This window comes from Centroberyx gerrardi, chromosome 3 (assembly GCF_048128805.1).
Source record: "Centroberyx gerrardi isolate f3 chromosome 3, fCenGer3.hap1.cur.20231027, whole genome shotgun sequence".
Taxonomy (NCBI): Eukaryota; Metazoa; Chordata; class Actinopteri; order Beryciformes; family Berycidae; genus Centroberyx; species Centroberyx gerrardi.
This window is the reverse complement of record NC_135999.1, coordinates 22,654,159-22,681,658: the sequence shown is the minus strand read 5'-3', so window position 1 is coordinate 22,681,658 and position 27,500 is coordinate 22,654,159. Positions and strand designations below refer to the sequence as shown.

At 44.4% G+C, this 27,500-nt stretch overlaps 1 protein-coding gene across 1 annotated transcript in view; it reads left to right on the top strand.

The window, feature by feature from the left end:
- The window catches only part of maml3 (mastermind-like transcriptional coactivator 3), a 102,578-nt gene that overhangs the window by 10,451 nt on the left and 64,627 nt on the right, over window positions 1–27,500 (top strand). The gene's annotated exons all lie outside the window — the stretch shown is intronic.

Here is a 27,500-nt window from a genome sequence, read left to right as displayed (position 1 = left end):
CAAACAAATCCTAGAGAGGAAATGTACCGGGACGACCCTCTTGACAAGGTCTCAGTTTGATTATTTTGGTCCACACCTGAGTGCAATTGTTGGGTACTCCTATGCCCAAATGAACCAAACTAAGGGGGAAACCACTCCAGGGTTTAACTGCTCTAAACGAACTAGGTGTGTGAAAGTCTTTCACTGAGAACAATTCTATTCGGTAAGGCAGCAGCTCCGCTAGGTAGATGTAATAGTATGGGGTAACGCTGGGTTAAATGCCACATCCATCCATCCCTCCCTCCCTTTCTCACCGCCATGTGATCCTCGTTCATTAAATAATACAAGAAAATTATTACATCGTTAGCAAACATATCTGTCTTTTGGTATCTCATTCTGTACTACTAATTGATAGCTGATTACATAGTAGTTTAATGGGGAATGCAGAATGTTTTTGCAACACTGTCAAATGATCTGCATGGCAAATTTTACGCTGACACTGATGCTGTTTGAGAAAATGAAGTCTATCTTATCTGATCCTTTTTAACAAAGCTCACATCTACATTTCATCAGAGGAGCTCAAGATTGGCCACATCTCTGTGCTCCTTGAGCAGCTAGTTTAAGCGGTGGTAGCTTGCTTAAGAGCGCTTAGGCAGTGGTGGCCACTGATGAAATGGCACCTCCTCTTTGATTTCCAGTTTCCAGCTTCGAAACATCTTCCTGTTGGTGCTGGGAACCGAACCAGTGACCTTCCTGATACCGGTTGGTCTATCTGAAATCAGGGTCAGTCAGGGTGAATTAGAAATGGATGGGGTTTGTGTGTCCAATAAACCTTATATCCAGGAAAAAAACCTAGCACCCATAGATATCATGGTCAGTGTCCCTCCTCTGTCCTTCCCCTTTTCCCCTTTACTTCCCCGTCCCTCCTTTGCTCAGCAGCCTCAGCTACATCCCAGCTGGAATCCTTTTCTTGTTTTCCTTTCTGCTTCATCTTCTCTCTCTCCTTCTCGCCCCTCTATTCCTACCTCCGTTTGACCTTTCATTCTTCCTCGTTGTAATCTTCCCTCCCTACTTTCCTTTCCACCGTCCGGACCCACCCCTGCTCTTCTGTTTTTTTTCCTCCCTCCCTCTCTCCATCCCTCCCTCCATCTCTCCCTCCCTGTCCCAGGTGATCCCTGGTTCAGTAAGTCTCATCCAGCAGGCTTAGTGCTCTAAAGCTCTCTCAGCGCAGGTCGGTGGCAGGGAGAAATCCCTCTCTAAGAGGGAATTACCTACTGCACAGACTCCAGCAACACACGCACACACAGACGCAAACTATACTCAGATACACACAGACAGATACACATACAAATATCCGTTCAGTAGCTGGTAACAGGTCTGTTTTAGCATTATCTGATGACTCCCCATACTATTGCGTGCATGTGTGTACGTGCATCAGTGTGTGCCCGTGTTTGTGTGTGTTGTATTGCACGTTATGCCAAGGCCCTGTATCATCTGCCTTTTTCCCTCTTTGTTAGATGACATTTGTTGTTCTTTCTAGGGCTGGCCAGACCCCCCGCACCTTCCTATTGAGCCAGTGTCATGAATTTTTTATGAATGTTTGTGTGTGCAAGTGTGTGTGTGTGTGTGTGGGGCCCTCAGCTGCATCAATAGCCATTAGTGCAGCAGCCAGGGTAATTGTGCCACAGTGGCTGCAGTGCTGAAAAAAACACATTATCTGATAATACTGCAGAGGGCAATATGGAAGAAAAGATGGAGGGAGGACAGAGAGGGGCAGAGCAGGACAGTGTGAGAGAGGATAGAGGGGAAACTAAATCTGTGTTCAGACTGCTAGCTAACAATGTCGCTGTGCTACTGTCTGATGGCTGATTTGCACCAGCTGATGGCCGGCTGAAAGTCCTATAGTGCTGCAGCAATGGGCGGGACATAGAAATACTACAGAGTGATTGGCTGCTGACAGTTGATGTCATCTGAAAGAACACCTTGAAGCCAACTTCTGGTTGACAACCGGGGCTCAAAGATAAATGTTGTCGATGTCAGCCAACTTGTCTCGGCTCACAGTAAATTAATTGACTTCTGTTGACTGGTTTCTTGAGTTGCTTGGTGTGAACACATGGTAGGAGAAGGAGCAAAACAGACTGAAGGGAGAAATGGCAGGAAAGAAGAGATGAATCAGTGTTTCTGAAACACTGCCCGCTTTTGATGATGAAAGCGATGCCGGCTGGTTGGTTTGGTTTGGGCTGAAGCCTGTGCTGCTGAGGCAAGACCCAGCCCCCGAATTATTCCCATCACACACATCCAGACTTCTCCCTTTAGCCCTCTGGAGGAGAAGGAGCTGGGATAAGAAAGAGGCTTCACCCATGTCCTTGAGCAGCATGGGGCCAGCCAGAATCTAACATGGAAAGTGCAATGCATTGTGGTCCTGTAGCGGACCACTCATCAGTATCCATCAAGGCCTCTTATTGTTGAAATGAAATGTAGGTACTGGTCTGTGAGACAAAACAAATGCAATCATATATTGATTCTTGAGAAATGTAGCGAGTAGGTAGTCACTTCCTAGATCATGTGTTCTTTGTTAGCATGGCTTATAATAAGCAACAAGTGTTGCACTTCTTAAATAAAGATTATTTTTGGGCTATAGAATGGGCTAATAGACTAGGCTACAAACAACATAAGGCTGTCCATACATGCAGATGTAGCACTCACTTGGACACCACACCACCTCATTTCACCATCTATCTTTCTCTTTCTGCTTGATTCTTCTCTTTTTCTGTGGCCACTGTCTCCCAGTTTTATTCAGTTCTGCTCGGTGTGGTTCATGTTGCGTTGAGTCACGTTAGGTTGTGCTGAAGGCTCCGTTAGTGGCCTGTCAGTAGATCACTTCCTGAACGGCTCCCAGAATAGCGCCGATAACAATCACAACCAAGGAAACGCACCAGCTGCCGTTTCCAAAACCACACTCGCTTTCTGTCCCCTCTCCCTCGCACTAGGGTTGGGTTTATCAATACTGATACCATTATCAATACTGCTACTACTGATGTAATGGAGTGTGACAGTAAGGTAGTGATCCTGTGTAATGCTTATTCACCCATCAGTAGTTGGTGCTATCTTTGATACATTTCTGATTTTAGATAGGATGCTTTTCTTTTTGACCTCGCCAAGCAGGTTTAAAGGTGTTTACTCATGGAAAGGGAGGAGGTAATTGGGGTTGAAGGTCATAAACGTCTATTTACAGTGGAAAAGCATTAACAACCAGAATTAGGTTTTATGTATAACTAGTTCTCTCGGGTTGTCAGGTCAGTGCAGGACAGCAAATGAAGAGTTCAGCTCCAAAATGAGATGGCTAGAGAGTGATACTATTTTGATAATGTCACTCTCACTCTCACGAATTCTTTTGCTGTGATCATTGTGTAATTAACTTTGGATTACTATTGTTATGATGATTTTTTTTTGATTTATAAACTGCTGCTGGGCAAGAAGTCGCCTTGCTTTTTCATTTGTTTCCATAAGTCCACACAATTAGACTTGTTTATTTTGATAAGGCATGTAACCATGACTGGACATGGACGAGTCGGTATTTTGAGGAATCACATCCAGCAGAAACTTTGCTCGAGCAGTCAAACACGCTGCACTGCTTAAAATTAACACCATGCTGGAGTTGTGTAGTGTCTCCTGAGAATGTTGTTGTTGCCCCGTTGCACGCAACATCTTTTTTACATAAATTACATCTGTCTGTTATGTGCTCATCCGTATTTCCATCTGCTTTACTAAAGTTGGCCCACACTTTGGAATGCTTTAACCTCTTTATTATTGCGATGCACAGAACTTCTTGCTTGCTTCTTGCTTCTTGCTACTTGCGTTCTTGCTAGAAAGCGTCATTAAGCTGGGCTATGACAGAAATGCTTAGGAACTAATTAAAATGAATTGGACACTTAAGAACTGAGAGCAGTACGGTTTGTCCAGGAACTTTGGTTCTGACCAATTAGGAACCAGTACCTAATCGGCAGTGGTTCTCCCCAACCCTACCATACACCCTCCACCTCTTATGTCTCTGTCTCTCTTTCTCTGTCTGTCTGTCTGTTTATGTCCTACACTCTCTGTTGCTCTAACTCTAAACTATCCCTTTTCTCTCTTCTCCACGCTCGCCGCCTCCTCTCCTCCCGGCTTCCTCTTCACCTTTCAGTCTCTCCCTCTTTCATTCCCCCTTCCCGGCTCAGTCTTTTGCCTGTCAGCCTATGCAAAGCCTACGATCTTCTCAGCCCCTGCTCTCTCTTCCCCCTCTTTCTCTCTTTTCTCTCTCTCTCTCTCTCTGTCTCTTTCTCCTCCAGTCTCCTCTAGCAGACAGTGCGGACTCTACTGAGGAGAGAAGATCAGCAGATGTTTACCCTGCTCTCTGCTGTCACAGACTGTTCACTTCAGTGTACCATGCAATGCGCTGGAACTCACAAGACGAGTGCAGAGTAGCGAAAATAGAAAAAAAACAAACTACTTTCCCTGAAGATATTGGGCAGATTTGGGTCAGACATGGTGTGATTTTTGTCAAGTAAGTTTTGAGTTAGCGGTTTAAAGCTCAGCTGAAAACTCTTAAGTGATAATGCCCTAAAAATCTTTTGTCTGGGTTTGTTGACAGTTAAGGAGCCATTGAGTTTTTAATGGATACTTAATGACTGCCGCACAGAACGTACCAAAGAGAGCCCCTCGGGGATCCTAACTGGCTGGCAACGGAGGTCCCTGGAGAGACGGAAAAGTCCTGATCTTCGTTATACACATACGCTAAATATTTTGGAACATTAATAGAATATTTTCCACACCATTGCTTTTCCAGTTCATTACACTTGTTTGGTAGGCAAACTGGTTACTGCGAGGTTGGAAAAAAAACAAGATGTTCTGTGCGAATGTAAGCTGCTTTCGAGGCACAGACAGACAGACACACCGGCGCAGGGGTGAAACATGAGCCCTTCTCTCCCTTTTAATTGTCTTAACTTGTGCTGGGATCGGGTTCTGGGAATGGTCCTTAAGTCTAAATCACACTACAAGACTGTTCAAATCTTGTCCAATGAGGGTAGTGCAGGCTAAATGACTGGTCTGAGTAAATACTTGCTGTGGCTTTGGAAAGGTGTTTGCATTATAAAAGTATTTTGAAGTCATTATTACAAGGATAATAGTGAAGAATTTTATATGAGACCTCTGTCACTTATGTAATATGTAATTTAATATGGCGATATACAGAAAATTTACCAAAACCGACACTGAAACTCTCTCACTGACCAAATTTTCTACATGTCGGTATGTAAAGTAAACACATTTGTCAACTTTGCATAAACGGTTTCATTTGTGTTGCTTCAGTTAAACTAAGTGTGGCGCTTCAAAGTAGCATAGCTAGTGTATAGATAGTGTAATCGGCTGCATCAAGCCACCCAGAGATGGACAGAATATGACCAGAAGTAAAATGGTTTTACCTTCAAAATAAAAGCATACTTTTTATATGTATGGCGCTAATGGTGAATGTAGTATTCCTTTACCGGGTTTAGAAGACTAAACAAATTATTGTTTCATTTATCGTTATCAAGTTAAATGTGACAGTATATTTGTGCCATATCGCCCGGCCGTAATGTATGGGCAATATGAATTGAAGGTAGCTTCAAGAGAGACTGACAGCATTTGGACTGGTTTAAATGTTTTTCTCTTAATTGTGCTTACCTGTGACTTTCCTTCAGCCAAAGTCAAGGACAAGTCACAAAGAAAGAGAAAATTTATTATTTTCTGAAAAATGGAATGTAACCCCTTTGATTAGAGATTTTGTTTGCAAGAAGTCCTGTTAGTGGAGAGGGCAGGTAAAGGAAGCAGGGTTAGGGATCATACATAGAAATGGCACTGGGCCCATGTGAATGGTGAGGAGTTGGTACAGCTGCACGTACACATGAGCTCTCTATTAGCCCTGCCCCTCTCTCCCTCTCACTCTTTCTTTTTCTCTCTCTCGCTTTCTCTCTTGCTCTCTCTCTCTCTCTCTCTCTCTCTCTTTCTGTCTCTGTCTGTCTCTGTTGCTCTCTCTCTCTCTCTGTGTCTCTGTTTCTCTCTCTCGCTCTCTCTCTCCCCCTCCCTAGTGGCTGTTTTTGCGGATTGTTCTCCCGCCGTTGTCATAGCGACTGTGATGCAGACAGCCCGAACAGGCTGCCTGTCTGCTTGGATATGTCAAGTGTGTGTGTGTGTGTGTGTGTGTGTGTGATAAAACGCCAGGCTGCTCTCGGCTTAGAGAGGAAGTGTTTGGAGAATTATGTAATGTCCTCTTTTTAAAAGGGAAAAAAGGCGAGAAGGAGAAAAATGCATGTCTCTCTTTCATTCTATCTGTCTGTCCATCCGTCTTTTTTTCTGTACATTTCCACTTGTGGCAGATTACTTGTCTCTGTCTAACATGGGAATATCGTATAAGTGTTTATATATAAGTGTTTATGTTATGGCTACTATACAATTAATTTAGGTAACTATGTGGAAGTTTTTCAGTGTGTATTAGTATGACTTTACTGCTTTTTTATGATTCTAAATTAGTCTTTTTTTTAATAAAAAGTAGGCTGCAGTTTTGAAACACATGCATGCACGTGGGCGCGCACACACACACACAAACACACACACAGGCGGGTGGTGGGGGGGTTGATGAGAGGCTCTTTCCTGTGTGTAAAGTTTCCACTGAGGCTGTGGGCCCTGTGCCAGGAGCCACCCTGTATAGATGAGAGAGGGGGGGGGGCACAGAGAGAGAGAAACAGGAGGGGAGGGAAGAGAGCAGAAAGGAGGAGGAGGAGGAAGGGATGGGAGGAGAGAGCAAGAGAGAGGAGGGAGGGGGATAAGCGTGAGGCCGGTAAACTAAATATTATGGAGGGAGGAGCGATGGAGTTGTGAGAGAGAAGAGGAGGAGGGACAGTGGGAGGAGGCAGAGAAAGAGAGAGAGGAGGGAAAGAGGATTGAGAGGGAGTGGAGTGAGAGAGCGAGTTAAGCATGCTGCCTAGGAGCAGAAGACAAACAGGGTGGAGGGAGGAGGGGTGAGAGAGGGGATGGAAAACTAGCTACATGTGTCAGTTTTCAGCACATCAGCGAGTGTAGTTTGGGACACATTACTTTTCAACATATCGCCGTTGTCATGTGAAAAACTTAAGTCAAATTTGGGCTTATAAAGCCTTTCAAAACCCATTGGATAAACTCAAAAATGTATTTCTGCCAACCTCAAAACAAGGCTGTTTTTCTTACTTCCTGAAAAGTTAACATTTTGGAGATGCAAGGTTTTCACCAGACAACGGCGATATGTTAATTGCAACAAGTATTGACCCAGTAAATGTTGTTGGGGTAAGTTACACAGTTGCGTGTGGAGCCAAGCGAGACACACAGCTGTGCTGAAAACAACACTGACTTCCTAAGAGTGTAGGAGTAGAGGGAGAGAAAGAAAGGGGTGGAGCGTCAGTCAGAGTAAGAGAGTAGTGGGAGGGAGAGATGGAGGCGTGATGGAAGGAGTTGGAGAGGATGGGATGGGGGGACGGACAGAGGGAGAGAGGGAGAGGGCTGGGCTCGGTGCCAAGTGGGAGGTGTGTATCCCAGTGACGCTGCCGTTCTCCTGCGGCGAGTCCTCTCATTGGACAACATGAAGCGTCTATAAATAGGACCCTAATCTGCAAAAGAGAGAGCTAAAAATAGAGGGAGAGAGAGAGGGAAAGAGAAAGAGGGATCAAGAAAGGTAGAGATGAGAAGTTTGTTGGTATAGAGTTGCAGAGAGCGAGAAAAGAGTTGTAAACGGGGCAATGGGAATTATAAAGGTCTGGAAAGTCCAGCAAAGCATAGAAAATAAATTCAAGGTCTTGAAATTTAAAATTGCATCAAGAGCCTGGACAAAAACACCTGTTGTTCTATCCTGATACACTTGCTGTGTACGCTGTTAATGTAATTTCAAATATTGTGACCCCCATATCATCTAGCTACAATCAGCAGCTAAATCTCATTAAACATTGAACAAAAGCTTCAACTCCGGTCAAGAAACTCTGGTCTGGAAACTGTGTAAGTACTGAGTGTACAGTTCCTTCCTGATCGCTAACTCTTTAAGATAAACTTTTTTCATATCTCCTAATCTCTTTTCCTCCCAATTTCTCTCTCTCTCTAACCCCCCCCCCCCCCCCCCCCTTTCTCTCCACTCATTCATAGCTTTCTCAAGTCTCTAATTATGCTCACTTGCTGAGTGAGTTGGGAGGGTGGGAGTGTGTATGTGTGTGTGTGTGTGTGTGTGTGTGTGTACTCTACAATTGCCCGCATGTTTAAGCCTGTAATTAGTGCTCTTTAAGATGACAAAAATTCTGAGAAAATGTTAAAAAAGAGCAGGCCTAGGCGTGTGCATGAATGTGTGCATATGGGCCTGGAGAGAGGAGAGGAGAAAGGGGCCTGCTGCGCTACAGTTCACTTAAAAGCTACCCATTTTCTCTCTCATTTTTCTCAAGAAAGGCAATATTTTAATGTCACAGCAAACCTTTGTCAAGAATTAGTGCAGGTCTGTGTATTGGTCAGCGTTTAAAGGGAATCACTGGCTAGAGAGAGACAGTGGCTGACCTGCTGTGAGTTTGAGTATAATGAGAGTCTATATTTGAAGTTGCTTGTGTGTGTGTGTGTGTGTGTGTGTGTGTATTTATGTGTGTTGCTATGTCTGCTTGTGCCTGTGTGTGTTGGAGAGTGACTCATCATTTGTATTTGTGCACATACAGTAACCCAACACCTAATGAAGGACTAGAGCAACACTCATTATTCTCTCTCTTTCTCTCTCTCACTGTGTCTCTTCCTTGGGCCTCTTTCTTTCTTTCTTTCTTTCTTTCTTTCTTTCTTTCTGCGTTTCCTTCTTTCTTTCTTTCTACCTTTCTTGCTTTCTTGCGATCTCTCTTGCCATCTTTCTTCTTTTGGTTCTTTCTGGCCCTTCTTGCTATCTTGCTTTCTCTCTTACTTTCTTATTGTTTCTTTCTTTCTTTCTTTCTTTCTTTCTTTCTTTCCTTTCTTTCTGTCACGGTCTCTTGTTTTCGGTCTCCTTTCATCTCCTTTCATCCATTGTTCCTTTCATCCTTTCTCACTTTCTTGCTTGATGTTGTGTTTTTTTTTCCCCTCTCATTCATTGCTTGCAGCCTCTCTTGCTGTCATGTGTAATGCGTTCTTAACACCAAGAGGCTTGCGTCTGCGTTGCGTCACAGGCAGGACAAAACTACTTCCTCACTTCCCCTCTTGAGCTCCAGGTCGTGTCAGGTCACCCCAGCCTCCATTGTGGCTCAAACACCGACCAGTTTCACACCATGCAAGGCCACAATCCATACAGCAAGCCTGCAAGTGGCTGCGCTGTTTTGTTGTGGGTTTGTGTATTACTCTCAATTAAATTAGCCTGTGGTTTTGATTTTCATGCAGTTGGATTTTGGGTCATTTGAGCACTGCTGGCTTTTTTTTAAACAGGTGGGCTTTATTTCTCTTAACCCAAGGGATTTTAAAAAATGAATCGGTATTCATTACCAGAAATCAAACCAAATTTATTTATTTATAAAGCGCATAATACAAAAAAAGCTCCTCACAAACGATTCAAATTAAAACATGAAACAAGCTATTTTATAAAGCACAGACCTCTGATGATGGCACATACTCTACCTGATGGCTCTGTGGTGGATCCGCCCCACCAGGAAACCCGGAGCCCAGGTGCTGCAGTGTCATATTGGCCCCGGTGATTGTGGACCTGTCTCCGTGAAACTGCTTCTATTTTGAATCATATTTATCATTCTCGGCTTGGCGACCCATTTGAAACGGCGGCGCAGTGAAATAGCGGAGGCATAAAAAAGAGGAAATGAGAAGGAAATGGAACGTTTCTTGTGCTTCATAAAATAGGGCGCCTACACGCCGTTCCACACAGCCACCTGGTTCCAGGCTGTACATTTGACACTGTTTAAAGGTGACAGAAGCGTGTGCGCGTGTGCATGTGTGTGTGTGTGTTTTAGTGTGTGTTTGAGTGTGTGTGAAAGAGAGATATAGTCGCCCAGTCCTTGCCTCTATCCATACTGCCCCTTTGTGATGGAAATGAGAAAAGTAATTGAGTGATGTGTGTGTGTGTGTGTGTGTGTGTGTGTGTGTGTGTATTTTTATCTGTCTGCGTGCATGCATGTGTTGGGGTCAGTGTGTCAGTCCTAACTAGGCTCGTGGGGGCTGGGTGTCTAGTGCTAAGTGAATTTCCCAGCAGCCATTGTTCATCCCAGAATTGGGAATAAGTACACAGCAGGCCCTTGTGTATTGATTATCAGGAGAGTTTTCCAGGGAGTGATGTGGGTAATGTCCTGGGACAGTTCACATCAAAAGTAGGGCCCACGGACCAAATTTGGGTCCCTCGTAAAAAAATTTTAGACCCTCCAAATGCGCATGACATGTAATCTTCTATTTGGTCTATTCAAGTTATTCATACTTGAGCAGGGTTTTGTGACAAGTTGTTCATATTTTAACAAACACTTCGAGGACCTAAGAATCTAATGACTGTCACATTTCTACATCAGTGTCCAGTTGCATTTCTTTCCCTCACAGCTCACCACCTATTTTATGTTTTTGCTTTTTGCTCTTCTCAAAAAGTGGGCACCTATGTTTTAGGAGACATTTTCCAATACGCAGGATTTGATTTAACTATCCCTTGTGCCGGTGAGCGCCTACGTCAGGAGAAAGAAGGGTAGGTGAGAGCGGGTATACCATCTCCATTGTTTTATTGAATCAGACCCAGAAGGCTCAGCAGTAACTTCTGCTGTCCTATAACCACCCCTGTCTATACTGCTCTATACAGTCTTTATCACTTATAAGAAAGGAGAAGTGAGATTGGGCGGTAGTCTGTCCTCCTGCAGTCTCATGTCTATGTAAGATGAGGAAATGGAGGGATACATCAGGGTTGTGATTTTTCTTTTTTGTTCTTTTTCTCTGTTTTTCCTGCTTTTTTTTTTTCTTCAACCCCCCAAACCAAACATACACTCCCTGGTGTCAGGGGCTTAAATTAAAATGCTATAAGGCCTTGTACCAGAAGGGATTTTTGATTAGAAACAGAATCAGGCTTATTTGTTGGGTCCATTAAGCTGCCTGTGGTAGAAATATAACTTAGTTCTGGAGAGATATGCAGCAAAACCATCACTGATAAAGTCATTAGACAAACCCCCCATATAGTGCCAAAAATGCACAGATGAATAACAAGCAGCTATAACAATAGTCTGAGACAGTAAAATCTTTTTTTTTAAGGGATATTAAAGCAGTTGTTGTTCCAAAACAGAGGATAGACTGGAAAGTGAGTTCTGAAAGAGAGAAATCTCAGAACCTGGCGAAGGAATTGTTGAGTCATTGGTATTGATCAACAAACCTATCGAACCCCTGCAGATATATTATGGTCATTTTGTGCTGTGGGACAGTAAAAATCTTACTTATTGCACCTTTTAAATTCACCTGGATTGTTTTGACCGTGCTGCATGACACCATAACTCTTTTTGAGCTATTAAATTTAGACATATAAGTGTTATACAGTAGTAAGGAGCTTGTGTAGCTAGACTAATTAGGCCTTATGTAATCATGTGTAGCCTGAGTCATGATATTAAAACAAAAATTGACGTCATTTTATCAGACTAACATCTCATCCAGAGCAAGATGTAAACTAGGTTGATTAGTGTTGTATACACGTGTCAGAAAGATGATTGTAGATAAAGTCTGATAAAAGATGAAGGCTAGTTAGTGCTAAAATGGCCGTTCTGCTTTTTAGTCACTTGCTGGGAGAGATAACCTGGGAATCTCTCTCTCTCTCTCTCTCGCTCTCGCTCTCTCTCTCGCTCTCGCTCTCTCTCTCTCTCTCTCTCTCTCTCTCATCTCTCTCTCTCTCTCTCTCTCTCTCTCTCTCTCTCTCTCTCTCTCTCTCTCTCTCGCTGTTACCACCACCCCCCCTCTCTCTCTGTATCCCCCCTCTCTTTCTCTCTGTCTCTCTGCTTTCCCTCTCTGACTGTCATTCCGCATTTATGACCGGCCTGTGATGTGTACCCACCGACCGACGGGGCATGGCAAGATGGCCGCCGTTGCCCTGGCAACAGGACGGAGAGAGTGAGAGAGGGAGTGAGATTTTTTTTTTTTTTTTTTTTTTTGATGGATGTTCAGGTTATCGGGGTGATACAGAGAATATGTGAAGAGGGAGGGAGGGACACACAGAGCGAGACTCAGTGCCTCGGTTTCTCCGCAGTCTCACTCTGTACATCAGTGCTAAAAGCTAGCACTACTGTTGATAATCAATATCTTGTGATGTATATTTCTTTTAAGAGGAGATGCCTCTAGAGTTCCTTTAGAGTGACAATAGTCTGTTTGTTCATCAGTCATTTGACATAGACCCCAGAGATTTAATGTACAATGACGTTGTGTGTCTTTTGGGACTCTAGCAGCGTGTGTGTGTGTGTGTGTGAGTGAGGGTTGTGGTCTTTTGCTGTCTGTCTTGATGCGGAGCTGGATTAGAGGGGTTACATAATGCGCTCTGAGCTTCAAGCAGCATACGCTAAGAGGATTACCACAAGTCTACTAAAGACACTGGTCCACAGACACACATGCGCGCACGCACACACACAATGCTACACTATGTTATTCTACACTATAAATAAAGCGTCCACCTGCATGCATATATGTGTGTACACACACACACACGGACACAGTGGTGTCACAGAGGTAACACCCGCAAGCTTGTACACAACCTGAGTCATTGGTTTAGATACACACAAACACACACACACATACACACGGTGAACTCTGACTGGCTGCTGTTATGTAATAGTGGGGTTGTCGTCTCTGTCATCTATTCCTCTGAGGGCAACAAACTTACCATATCCACCAATCAAAAGACTGATGGATTTCAAAAGTCAGTAGCCACTTTGACAATTTCACCATCCAAACCTGGGTTAGTTTTAAAATAGAATCGGACCTCCAGATAATGGTTGGTTACCCAACAAAGCGACCAGCAGAACAGACAAACTAACCAGCCACAGTTAAAACTGACAAGCACTTGGCTGGTGCAAATGTTAATTTCCCTGGTTCCTCTGCCTCCCCTCTTTCTTTGATGCCCCCCCGCCGGTTAGAGCTCTTCTTTCAGCCTGTCTCATTCCCCTCTCTCTCTTCCTCTAACTGCCCCCTCCCCCCCCCCCCCCCCCATCCCCCCCCAATCCCCCCTCCCCCCCCCCCCCCCCATCCCCCCAATCCCCCTCCAAACCCCCATCCCCCCACCCCCACATCTCTGAGGCATCTGGTGGTTGTGTATCCTAACATGATCAGACATTTTGCTTCTTTGCACGGCGCACTCACACACACACACAGACACACATGCGTATTGAGGGGTTCAAATAAGTCTCGCCATTGCTGTGGTTGCTGTCACCATAGCTACCAGACCTCTGAACTTGTTTAATTGGAGTCATCCTTCTCTCTCCACCCCCCTCTCTGGGGAACAGGTCAGGGTCTTGAAAGGAGCTAGAAGCTGTGTCTGTCTGTGTGAGTGTGTGTGTGTGTGTGTGTGTGAAGGCTAGGCTATTGCTAGGTGAGAAGGGTAGGATGACAATCATGTTGCGCGTTTGTGTGTGAGTGCGTGCGTGTGCATGTGTGTATTATTGGTTGTGATCCACTTGCCTTTTGCTGAGCCATCATTGTCAATAAGAATCTGTTCAGCATTAGCTGTCATGATTAAAGTTGACTTTTTATTTTCTAAATATTTCATGATTAAGGTAATTTATATCACGTTCTACAGCTGATATGAGCTGTTTTGTACTCTATATAATGCATATTTCATTATTTCCCCTCCCCACCACTTTTGATGTTTAACCTCCTGTAGCAGTCTGGGGTCTCCCAGAAGGGATTTTTTGTGAGGAAGTTCAACGAAAAAAAGTGCAACGAAAAAAAAAATTACACTATTTGAAAACACAGACCAGATTGTTGAGGATACTGCAACGTTACAGGTCACTTTTTAATGAAGGCTAAATGAAAATGCAACGAAAAAAAATAATCTGTGCCCTTATGTGTGAGGGATGCGTGTTGTTGTTTGGAACATCACAAGTTGCTTTTTAATGACTGTTAAATGAAAATATAGGCTAAATAAAAGATGTGGAGGACTGTGTGTGTGTGTGTGTGTGTCTCTATGTGGCTTTTCAGCTTTTAACCATTGATATTAATCCACTCACTGAACAGACTACAGTGTGTGAAAGTGCAGTAGACAGCGTACCAGGTCAGAGGTTAGCAGGGGAGCATGAACCATGCTAATAGGAGCTCACCCAGGGGGAGAGAGGTGTGTGTGTGTTTGTGCATGCGTGTGTGGAGTGGTGGGTGGGTGGGTGGGTGGGGGGGGGGGTCTTGGGGGAGGGATGGAGAATCACATGGGAGGGAAGAAAGAGAAGGAGGGAACAGGGAGGGGGGTCTTGGAGCTGCTCAGGCGTTTTATAGATGCATAAAAAAAAAGGACCCTCAAGGAAGGAAGTGGCTAGCAACAGACCTGGCCCTCCCCCACCACTGTGCACACACACACACGCACACACACATACACATGCACACACTTGCTCTCCATTTCCTGCAGTAATTGACCCATCTCTCTCCTCTCTCCTTTATCCCCTCAATTAGACCATCTTTACCCGCTGGTACACACACATTCGCACACAAGCACGCGTGCACACACAATCGATGACCATGCCATGACCTGTCACCAGATGCGAACGAGAGAGAGAGGGAGTGGGAGTGGGAGAGAGAGAGATGGTGACTAAGTAGAGTGAAGGGTAGAGATGAGAGGGAGGAATTGAGGAGGAGAGAGAAAAGAAGGGGAGAAGTGGCTAAGGAGCAGTAGATGGGTATATGATGATGAGTCTGCAGGGACTCAAGCGGGCGAGGTCCCTCCCATTATCGGTACAGTGACGCACACACACACACCAAGATGCATCTAAAGATGACGTTGGCCAATTTCAAAATACGTCAGTTAGTCTAACCCAAAGGATGTTTCACAGAGGAAGAGCGATACCTCTACCTCCGCTGTGGAAGTTGATGGAAGTTCAGCTCCTCATGATTTTCCCTTCATTTGTTCACTACACAGCTTGGTCTACATGAGACTAGTATAACAAATAACATATGCTTTGATGGATGTGTTTATCCAAATCTCCTCACATTACCACAAATGCATACATTTCTAGGAAATTAACCTCAAACCCTGGCAGCATTAGTGCCATGTTCTGCTGTTCTGCTGTTCTTCTAGTTTCTGAGTAAAGAGGCTACTCTAGTCTTGATCATCTCAAAATCACTCTGGAAAAACAATGTCTTTGCTCCAGATTGATATCACATCTAAGTGTGCCTTTTAAGAGTTATGACGGCATGTCTTGTGAATTTGTAGGTCTTTCTGGTTTTGAATAAGGTTATCTGTGTGTGCTGGAGATACCATCTAGCTCATAGCTTGTGTGTACAAACATGCATGTGCGCGTGTTTTGTTCTCGATACTCTCACAGGTACTTCCAGGTCCATTGTGGACATTGCCTTGTATGCTGAGTCAACAGCTTTCAGCCAAGAACACACACACACACACACACACACACACACACACACATACACATACATACAAAGAAAGGTGGTGATACAGACAGAGGAAAGTAAGAAAATAGGGAGTTGGAGAATAGGGAGTGAGGAAGGAAGAAAAAAAAAGAACTTCAGTTTTTTGCCAAACAGCTGCCCTTAGCTAGTTTCTTTTAGGCTGCATTCAGAGTTGTCTGGAGTGATTATGTCAAACTCTGGAGTGTTAAAACCCTCCCTCAGTTTGTTTGGGGAGGTGACGCTACACCAACCAAAATGTGGTGTACTAGAAAACTTTACTGTGTGCCATTGGCAAAATTTGCCTTGGTGGGGGTGAACGCTCTGAAACAGTGGCAGCTCCGTTGGGCAGTGTGGCCCACCATGACAGTTCAGTGTAAAGGGAAACACTGCTGTGGAGCCAGAGAGGGGAAGGTTGCTGCAGTCAGGAAAGTCTGGAAATCTCTGGAAAATGAATCTGAACATTTACAGGTCTTGCAAAGTTTGGGAATAGCACAAACAGTCTGGATGAGTTTAGAAAAAATACTGTAGTTGGTCCTGATACTGACATTTTATGATGTGAAGTACTGCACTGTCACTTCAGATATTGTGATGACTGTTGTGAAGTATAATCCTCAGCAATAGAGTGATATGGCCTTGTTGACAGTCCTGTTGCCGAGCCTCCGCTGGCACATATGTAGATATTTTGAAATGTGAAATGCATAGGATACTTGGCATACTGACATCCTCTGATATACCAAAGACATTTTCTGTGCTTCAGTGCTAAAAGCACTCCAAAGCACCTTCCAGTATGGTGAGTTCGTGCATTTTTTGCATGGGTTGCCCCGATGGGAATCGCCCTGACAGTGTTCGTGTCATGCCCGACCCATTGAGCTAAAATATTTCCTGTTGGGGTGGAAAACTCTGGAACAGCGGCACACCTCCTCTTGGCAGGAAGCACCACCCCGGTGACAGGGTAGGCTACCGATTTAAGAGGAACTGTGTCATAACTGGAAGGTCACAGGTTCGATCCTCGCATCAGCCAATATATCCTGTCAAAGTGTCCTTGAGCAAAACACTGAACCTCTACTCACTCACTCGTTGTCAGTGACTCTGGATAAGGGACACCAGCTAAATGTCTAAAATGCATTTTCAGTGGCAGGGAAACGTCGGAGCAGTTTTCACTACTAACACAAGAAATGAGGGAGTCGCACTTTTAATGAAAACTATTTTCGTCGACATTTGCTGCTCCTAGTTCTCGCTGACTAAATTCTGACTAAAAATATGTTAGCATCATAACCAATCACTTTATTTTTTAGTTTGATGTTTATTTTCATCTTAAAAATAGTCAATTTTAAACGGCTTTCAGGGCAGGATAATCCAGCACACTCAGTAAACTGGGGTTCAAAAAAATGTGTTGTAACCACAATCTTTATTCTCTATTGTTTATATTGTTATAATAGGTATTGATTATAACCTGGTACGCAAAGTAATTGGAATGTCCTGTATGCACATTTGTCTGTTGCTGTGTTGTCTATTAGATAGTTTAGCTACACTTACACTTGCTAACATTGCTTGGACCTGTTTGCTAATTGGAAATGTAACTGTAACTGTATCTGGCTGTAGGAATGAAAAAAAAAATGCAACAGAATGAGTGTGACTCCTTCTGTAGACTAAACCAAACAAACTGTAGAACAGAAAGTGAATCTAAGCACTGGATTTCACTAATGTGTTTTTTTTTCTTTCTGTTTCTCTCTCCCATTATGACCTCCCCCTGACCTTTGACCTTTGTGGTGCATCCTGGGTAACAGGTAAGCGCCATGATTGTTTACTCTCACTCTTAGTCCATGAACAGAAGAGAGATACCAGTTCAGCTGGGACTCATCTCGCTCTCTCAGACACATTTGCATGCACATATGCACACAGTTGGTAGCACTGCTAGCACCATTCATCAAGGATTTATTCCAGTGACTTTAAATGTGACAAAATCTTCTGTGTGTTAGTTACAGTATTAGGCCTTCAGGTTTATTTTTCTCCCTTTAGTTACCTGTATCTCTTCGCCCTGTCTTAGTGTTGAGTTTTTAGACCAGCATATCAAAAGAAAGTATAACAGAGTAGAAAGGAAAGAACTGGAAACTCTCCTCTCCTCTCCTCTCCTCTCCTCTCCTATCCTCTCCTCTCCTGTTAGTGTCCAGGTTTTGTTTTTACTTCTTGGCTGCCTGACTGACTGTAGGAATCAGGTTTCCGACTGTGAGAAGAGTAAGGAAAAAAGGAGGGAGGGTGGGAAGAAGGGTTGAACTTTGGTAGCAGGTAACGTTTGGCACTTGGCGTACTTTTGCTGGTTCTGCTCTCTCTTTCTCTCTTGAATACACTTCCCCTGTCCCCCAGTTTCTCCCTTTCTGTTGCTAGTTTATCTGTTGCCCTCCCTTTCTCTTCATTTCTTCTAGTAGATCTCTCTCTCTCTCTCTCTCTCTCTTGCTCTCTCTCTCTCTCTCTCTCTCTCTCTCTCTCTCTCTCTCTCTCTCTCTCTCTCTCTCTCTCTCTCTCTCTCTCTCTCTCTCTCTCTCTCTCTCTCTCTCTCTCTCTCTCTCTCTCTCTCTTCTCGGAAATTATCTACTAGCCTCTCCCTGCTTCTCTCTCTGCATGGCTCACTCTCTGTTGCTCTCACTCCCGATATCTCTCTCTCTCTGCCTGCCTGTATGTCTGTCTGCCTGTCTCTCTCTTTCTCTCTCTCTCTTTCTCTCTCTCCCCTCTCTTGCTCTTGCTGTCTCTCGCGCTCTCTCTCCCTCTCTTGCTCTTGCTCTCTCTCTCTCTTGCTCTTGCTCTCTCTCTCTCTCTCTCTCTCTCCTCTCTTGCTCTCTCTCTCTCTTGCTCTCTCTCTCTCTCTCTCTCTCTCTCTCTCTCTCTCTCTCTCTCTCTCTCTCTCTCTCGCTCTGCGCCCAGCCAGCCACAGGAATGTATCTCGAGGAACGCCTGGCGAGACGAACTGGATCAAACGAGTTCAGAGCAGCACTGGAGCCTGGCTGTGTCTCTGCTCTCTCTCTCTCTCTCTCTCTCTCTGTCTCTCTCGCTCTCTCTCTCTGTGTTGCTCACCGTCATCCCTCAATCCCTTTCTTGCTTCCCTCTCCGCCTGCTCTCTCCTCGTCTTCCTCTCCTCTCCCCCTCCCACCCGCCATTCCTCTGTCTCTTGTTCCGTGTTTTCTCTCTCTCCCCTCAGGTCCCCCTCTTTCCTTCTGCTCTCCTTCAAACCCTTTCCCTTTCGCTGCTCTTTCTCTCTCTCTTTCTCTCTCTCTCCCTCCTATCTCTCTCTCTTCATTTCTCTCCAGTCTTTCTTCCTTCCCTTCTCTGCTGTCTTTCTCTTTCTCCTGTCTTTCTCTGGCACGATAGAGAGACAAAGAGATCTTTTGAATGCCTTCGCGTGTAGGAGGTGGACCTCAAGGGAGGGGATCGTGTGTATGTCTGCCCCGTGTGTATGTGTGTGTGTTTGTGTGCACAGTGTATTAGAGCAGTTTAGCTCAAAGCTTTAGTTGTAAGAGGGGCATGCAATTCGATACACACACATACAGAGGAGACACACACACACACACCTTCTCCACATCAGACAGTGAACCATGTCGCGCTCTCCACCCTGTCTGTCAGTCACTCAGGCGGCACTCCTAATTGGCTTATAATGCCCTTGTTACCATAGAGAGACCCTTTTGCCCCACCCCCACTTCTGTCTGCTAGCCTGTTTGTTACTCTTCAAAATAGGCCGCCAAGCATGGGGGTGGGTTAATGTGTGTGTGTGTGTGTGTGTGTGTGTGTGTGTGTGTGTGTGTGTGTGTGCATTCATGTGGGGGGTTAAGGGGTGGGTGCAGAATCAGGTCTCCCTCAGGGGCACTTGCACGGGGATGCACTCCCGTCTTTGTCTGGGGGACAATAGAAGGCTGTGTGTGTGTGTGTGCGTTTGCGTGTGTGCGTGTGCCTGTGTGGGCGTATGCATGTGTGTGCGTGTTTCTAGGCACGTATACATTTATACGTGTGCATGGTTGTGATCTTTCTGTGTGTGTGTATTTACAAATGATCTTTGTGTGTGTGTGCACACAGATAATTAGTGTCTCATTTGTGTATTAGACTGGTGACTCTCCTAACAGATTCCAAGGTCAGAGATCCCCTGTCTTGACCCGAGTCCTGTTGACTGCTTATTAGAGATTAGCTGTTTGCTAACACCCACCACAAGCTGATTAGCAAGTTATTACCTAAATGCTTTTACATGTATCCATGACACTTATATGTGTTTGTTTGTGTGTGAGAGAGGGACTTTCCTCGTATTATGTTTCAGTCCTCTTTCCCTCTCTCTCTTTCTCTCCTTTCTCTCTCTCTCTGTAATTGTCCAATGCCTCTTTAAATCACATGGCGTTTGGAATAAGGAAGTGGACTGCCATCTTCTCATTGGCTGTTTGATTGGGCTGTGGGAGGGCTATAGTCATAGCGACCGAGTACGGGATAAAAGCCGAGGCGGCTTCTGAGCAGAGGCAGGCTGTGAGTCTCCAGATGATCTCCTCGAGGCAGACACACACATACACACAACACACACACACACACACACACACACAGGAAAAAGAGTGTGACAGTTCAATAGAGATGAGTGAGTTCTGTCTGTGTGGGTGAACGGAAGGGAAAGATGAGAAGAGAGAGATGGTATAAGTGCGGAATTGAAACGGAGGGAGTGGGGTGGGATAACTAGCTTGGATGAAGAGATCGAGGTAGGACGAACAGATCATAGGATAAAAGACGGAGGCGAAAATGAAGAGAGCGACAGATAGCGCAGACAAAGAATGAGACAGGAGAAGAAGAGAGGAAAGTGGAGATGTGAAGGAGCGCAGCAGAGAGGGGAAATACGAGTGAAAAGGAAAGGTTGAGATGGAGGACGTGTAGCGCTGGAGGAAAAGCAAAAAAAAAAAAAGAAAAAAGGGGGGGAGACGAGGAGAGAAAATGAGGGAGGTAGGAGGAGAGGAGACGTGCGTGTCACAGCCAGAATGAACGAGAGGGAGGAGAACGAAGGTAGGAGGGAGGCGGAGGAGAGGAAAGGTACATGTGACAGGGAGAGAAGGATGGACGGTGGGGGAGGAGAGGAGAGGAGGGGAGGGGAGGAGGAGAAGAGCGGCGTATGTCAGCCAGAGAACAATAAGAGGCGTTCATGACACGTCTCCAGGGGAATCGACTCGATGTGTTCCTCCTAATAGGAGCTAAAATAATTAATAACTACCTCCGTCGCTTCCTCTGTCTTTCTCTGGCTCGCTTTCTCTCTCTCTTCTTTCACACACTCTGTCTCTCTCTCTCTCCGTCTCCCACACACATGCACAGAGACATGCAGACGCCCCTTCAGACACTGCACATATGTACGCACGCACACAGTATATACGCACATCGGTGAGTAAACAGCGAGTAAATGAGAGCAAACTGGTTGTCTGGCCAATTCCATCGTTCTCTGTAAATATAAACCTCCTACACACACACACACTCCAACACAGCCTATAGCTCCCACCTAACCATGCACTACTAACACCCCTGAACCCCCTCCTCTGAAACACACACACACACGCACGCACACACACAACGGTGAGAGAGAGAGAGAGGGAGAGTCCTGTTCTAATGTTCACTCACATGAATAAGTGATGGTGTTAAGAAGCGACAGTCTGGGTGGGTGGGTGGGTGGGCAATGGAGGTTTAGGGGTGTGTGTGTGTGTGTGTGTGGGTGCATGCACATGCTTATGTTTCTGCATGAACGGTTCCTCTAGACTCCAGAACCAGTGCTCTGGAACAAAGCCTACCGCTGGTGTTCCTTAGTGTTGGTGGTGTGCGTGTGTGTGTGTGTGAGTGCGCTTGCGCTTGTGCTTGTGTGTTCATTGTGTTTCATGGCATGTGTGTGACATGCGGATGTTTATGGCCTGGGGGCACGAGGGGAGAGAGAGAGGGGAGGGGGAAAAAAAGGAAAAACGAGAGATATGAGGAGGGAGGGAGGGAGGAAAGGCAGTGAGAGAGGACCAGTGAAGAGAATAGGGTGAAAAGGAGAGAGAGAGAGGGGAGGGGGCAGCGAGAGAGAAAGAGAGAGAGAGAGAGAGAGAGACAGAGCGAGCGAGAGAAATAGCCGAGTGTATGTAGTCATTGAGATGTTGAAAGCAAGCCGCAGGCAGTCTGTGTGTTCTCTCTCTTTATTTCTCTACACCCCCTCTCTCTCTCTTTCTTCCTCTCTCTCTCCTTCTCTTTGTGGGCTTGGAGAGCAGATAAAAGCCGTCCCAGTCTCGAGGACAATAACAGCCATCGCGGCTCTCCTGCAGTCAGTGTCGCCTACCTGCTTCCTCTCGTCTTTGTGGCACAATAAAGCCTCTCGAGCGCTAGCCTCAGCCCGCTACAGCGTTTGCCGTCGGCAGTCTGTGAGCGCTTGGCGTCTTAGCATAGCTCTTGCTGTTCTGCTTGTCCTACACCTAGTCCTTCGCCCCTATACTCGTCACATAATCTCATCGCTCATCTCTTTGTTTTGTCTATTCCTTATTTTTCTCTTGTAGTATTTTCTAAACTGAAGTATGATGTTATAGCAATAATACCGGAGAAGATGTTCTTTACTGTGATTACAGGCACAGCGGTGATGCAGTTGCATTAGCGAAGTGTACATAATTAGAGTGAAAACGTCCTCAAGGCTGTTATGGCTTTCATACCGTGGCAACGCATGTGCAATAACTGAAAACTTTTCTTGTAAATAGTGTGAAGGACGGTAGAAGGAAAAAAATAACAAGAAGAATCACCAGTTACCTCCCTAGTTACCATGAGAGTTAGCAGCCTCGAGAAACAAGCTTGTCTCTGGAAGGTCGCCGGTTTGAAACCCCGGACCAGCTGGTAAAATAATAATAAAAAAAAATAAAAAAAACACTGCAGCTGTTGCTTGAGGAAGGCATTTAAAGTCCCCATGCAATGAACTGCCATTACTTTTACTTCCTGGAAAACATAGTATCTTTAATGGTGACCTCATGCTGCACCAGTTATAAATATAAATTTCAACCAATAAAGCCATCACAGATTTTTTTAACAATCCTGCCCCCTCCTCTGATCCCATCAAATAAAACTGCCTTTCTCTCCCAGACTTATATTCCATTGGTTCACACTTTTGAATGATCCCTCACTGCGTTATGTCCCGCCCCAACATCCTGTTTCAACAGGAAATACATAAAATCAAGGAAGTAAAGGTGCTGTTTCATTCATTTAACCTCTAACTGCTTTGGTGGAGCTGCTTCGTAGCCACCAGTAGAGGAATGTGATTTTTCTGGGCAGCTCCAAGGTGTGAATATGTGCACAGTAGATGCATAAATGTGAGGCAGAGCAGCACTGATAAAGACCATATACGCTCACCAATCCTTCCCTGGAAAGGTTTAAAATGATCAGTAAGCATTAGAACAAGAAAAGGAGGATATGTGTTTGAAATGAACAGAGTGTAATGTGATTTGGGCTTCACCGCTCAAACTGCTAGCATTGCTATGTGGCTTTTTAGGCGTTAGCTCCACAGCTCAAGGTTAGCCTTCCCACCCTGCTAGCATTAAACCCCATCAGAGCCTATGTGTCTATTTTTAAATTGTATAGTGTGTGATGTGCAAGGCTTGGGCTCAGTTTTTGTGTTGTCTGTGCACACTGTGTGTAAGCCTGATGCACTAAAAGTATGTGTAAACCATATAGCATTTGTGTGTGTGTGTGTGTGTGTGTGTGTGTGTGTGGTGGCTACAGCAGCATTAGCAGATGTGTTTGGCTGGAAGTCATTTATATGGTAATGATGTCATTTACCTCTGAAATGCATCTTCCTCAACACTGCCAAATAGGACTTATCCATACTGGCAAAGCTGTGTGTGTATGTCTGCGTCTGTGTCTGCCAGCATGGTTGCATTTGTGTGTGTGTGTGTGTGTGTGTGTGTGTGTGTGTGTGTGCGCGCATATGGATTTGCTTGTGGAAGGATAGTGTGGGGGTGCTACACCTGTATTCTGTAATATATCAAGATGGATTGTATGTGTATGCATATCTGTGTTTGTGTGTGTATGCAGGCATATGTGTACACTTGTGTGTGTGTGTGTGTGTGTGTGTGTGTGTGTGTGTGTGTGCATAATGGGTAGGTTACCTTAGGTTTGATAGGAATATGAAATCACTATGTTTTGGGGAGATGTCGAAGTCATTTGTCCAAGTCACTGCCTTGAGCCACACTGCTTCCCATACGCTGATGGGGAGGAGAGTACACACACACACACACACACACACACACACACAGCCATACCACACACACATCTTAATCATTTGTTTATGTCTACATCAATGCAAGAAACAATCATGACCTAAACAGTAAAGATGCAATCACAAATTTTCCAGGACGTGTCTGATATCTTTATAATCGCAGCTCTCATGGATACAGACGACAGCATCAGTATTCCCAAGATATGGTGGCTGCCAAGTATAAAGGACACAGGACAAAGTGTGACCACATTTAATCTCTCTTTTTTTTTTTAGAGATTCAAGAAATCATTCTACATACAAATATTGCAGACACATTTTTTCCAATTTGAAATCCCATTTGTCTTCTTTTATAGTTCTGGAGTCTTCAAGGCCTCTGTCCACGAGCCTGACCATAGCCAAGTCTACCAAATCTGAGCACAAACAGCTGGCTCGTATAGCCATATAGGGTTTTGTATACACAGTCACAGGCACACATTCACACACACATACCTACAGCTGTCATGGTGAGATAATGAAGATGTGTGTGAGCTATCAACTTTCTCATTTCCATGATGGACGGACAGCAGGAAACAATCCTCGCTGTAGCCTCGACCCAATGAGACCCAGAGCAGCACTCACCCTCATTAGAACAGCAGCACGCCTTCATCTGCCCTGGTAACGTGTGTGTGTGAGTGTGTGACTTGTGTGCACACTACAGTGTGTCTACTACACAGTCTACTACACTACCAGTCAAAAGTTTGGACACACCTGATTGAATGTACTATATTTTTCATTATCTTAAAGCCAATTTGATCTAAGGGCTTATGCTTAAATGCTTGAAATTGGTTTCTTAGACAAATATAAATAGTGAAGTTGATGTCTATGTATGAATTTCTTTCCAAAGCCTTTGCCTTTCCATCAAGGCAAAGGGCAGCTACTTTAAAGAATCTAAAATATAAGATAGTTTCGATTTGTTTAATACTTTTTTGGTCACTGCATGATTCCATTTGTGTTATTTCATGGTTTTGATGTACTTTACAATTATTCTAAAATGTGAAAAATAGTAAAAATAAAGAAAAATGTGGCATGTGCACACTTTTGACTGATAGTGTATATAGGTATACGTGTGTATCCGTGCGTGCGTGTATGTGTGTGTGTGTTGAGGCTACCAGTCTGTCGCTGGTATCCACAGGCCTGGAATAACCATACAGACCTTGTCGCTTTGGCGATAACTATCATTAACACGCTGATTACAGGTCTGGGCATCTTAAAATAACACACACACACACTGGGGCAGTGGATCAATACTAGCATGCTGGGGTAATGATGGGTCTGCCTGCTCTGCACAGATGAGAGAGAGATGATGCATAAAGCCGGAGAGGAGATGGAGAAAGAGATGGATTGAGGGAGATGGAGTGAGAGAGAGAGAGAGATGGATCCCAAAAGAAGGGGTGGGGGATCGGAGGGGGGGGGAGATAAACAAAGAGTAATAGAGTTGGAGTGTGAGTGAGATACGTGAAAACAGATGGATGTGGCGGAGGAGAGAGGCAGAGAGATGGGTGAACAGAACAGAGAGTCTATTGCGTTTAGCATGGAAAGAACAGTTTACATGAGGTGAGCGAGAGTGACCACACACACACACATAAAAACGCACACACACAAACATACAAACACAACACCACCTGGCTGCCCTTGCATTAAATGAAGATCACTCTGGCATGAGATGAGATCAATGGGATGGGAGAGAGAGAGAGAGAGAGAGAGAGAGATGGATAGAGAGATGTAGTGTAGAGATCTTGATAGATTAGTCTTTCTATCTTTTGGCTTCTCTCTCGATTTCTGCCCAGAGGCAGAGTGGTGAACAAACAGTATCCCTCCTCACACAAACACACAAACACACACGCATACACATACATACACGCATACACATACATACACACACACACACGCACACGCATACACATACACACAACGGCATGGACACACAGATGCACTCGAGATACACACGAGTGCAGAGCTGTAAACAAATATTGTCTCCACATGCATGCATAGTCACACGCACACACACACACACACACACACACAGCACAGACAGGCTTGCAGGTATACTACTTTCCCTTATCGCAACCCATTATAAGGGACATAAATTAGCTGTGTGTGTGTGTGTGTGTGTGTGTGTATGCATACTTGGATCTTGGATTTGTTTCCTGAACGCACGCATACTGGGTTGGACTTTGTTCTTTCCAGGTTTAGTTAAAATGTGTGTTTAGGCTGTGTAAACACACACATACACATTCAAAGAATCACACAGCGGCAAAGCAACAGCAGTCTACTACTGCATGACCTAGTTATGCACACAGAAAATTAGAGAGAGGAGAGAATGAAGAGAGCCATTGAAAGAGAGAGTGAGGGAGGGAGGGAGGGACAGAGGAGTGGAACAGGATTACTGCGTTCAACTAGCGACCACATCACATCCTACTGGTGTCCATCAGCTGATTTACTAATACTCAACTAAAAGCTAGCTGCAGCACCGTATAGTATCACAAGAATGTATAAGCCATTCCCAAACTCTATAAACACCCGATTTTACATTAAGTTAATCATTTATTAATTCCTACAATTCTAGAGGATCCATTATGTCGAAGTGTTTTCATTTTGCTATTTATTATTTTCTGTGTTTAGGTGTCATGTTTTTCAAATGGTGGATGTCTCATTTCGCAAGAAAACTCTTCACATTACAGAAACGCTACTTTTTGGAAAATCAACAGGGGCTCGGGGTAGAAAAGTCCATAAAATTCAAATTAAATTAAAATTAAGTTGGCAAAAAATGCCCTCAATGATTAGGAGTACCCCTTTTTTTTTTTTTCACACATTGTCTTTTCTCTAACTCCCTCATGGATATTGCATATGTTTATAGAGATATTTCATATTTTATGATTCTTCACCTTTTCATGATACACAAATTGTAAATTGTCTTCGTTCTACTGATGCGGATACTACTGCTGGTATTTTACACATCCTGTTCATACTACTTGAGCACATTTGCTTTCATACATTTCCAGTTAATATGTCAGTGCTTGAATTGGAGTATGTTAACCCCTTTTTGCTTATTCTTATCTACTCTTCTTTGATGTGCCCTATTATTAATTGGACACTGGCCCAATTTCATCTAGGTTTCATCTAATCTAATCTAAAGTGAGGAAATGATGGGCAGCGATGGCTCTTGTCCATGTGCAACCGTTGTCAAATCAGACTCGTCTCAGGTCATAGAAAATCAACAGACTTCTGGTTAAGTATTTTCTTCACGAGTCAAAACAGTCATAGAAATGTTTTGAGATGAGAAGAGAGGATGAGAACTTGAGAGGGAGTGATGGAGAGAGAGAAATCTGAAATCCTGACAGAGTGAACAAGTAAGAAAGAAAGAAGGAAAAACAGGCAGGAAGGAAGGAATGAGAAAAGGGAGGAAAAAAGGGGAAGGAAAAATACAAACTACTAGTTGTTTCTAAATTTTCTTGTCCAGCTCCTCCCGTCGAGGCACCCGGTTGGCTAATGTGTAAAAGGCCCCTCTCCTTTTACCATATCCTCTGTTCAACCAAATCACTAAACATGAATTGAGGGAGACAAGCACGGAGGAAAGCAAATCGCCATAACAAGATGAGATTAGCAGAAACAAATGAAAGGAATGGAAGAATTCTGAGGCAACACTTGAAGGAAAAAAAAAGTT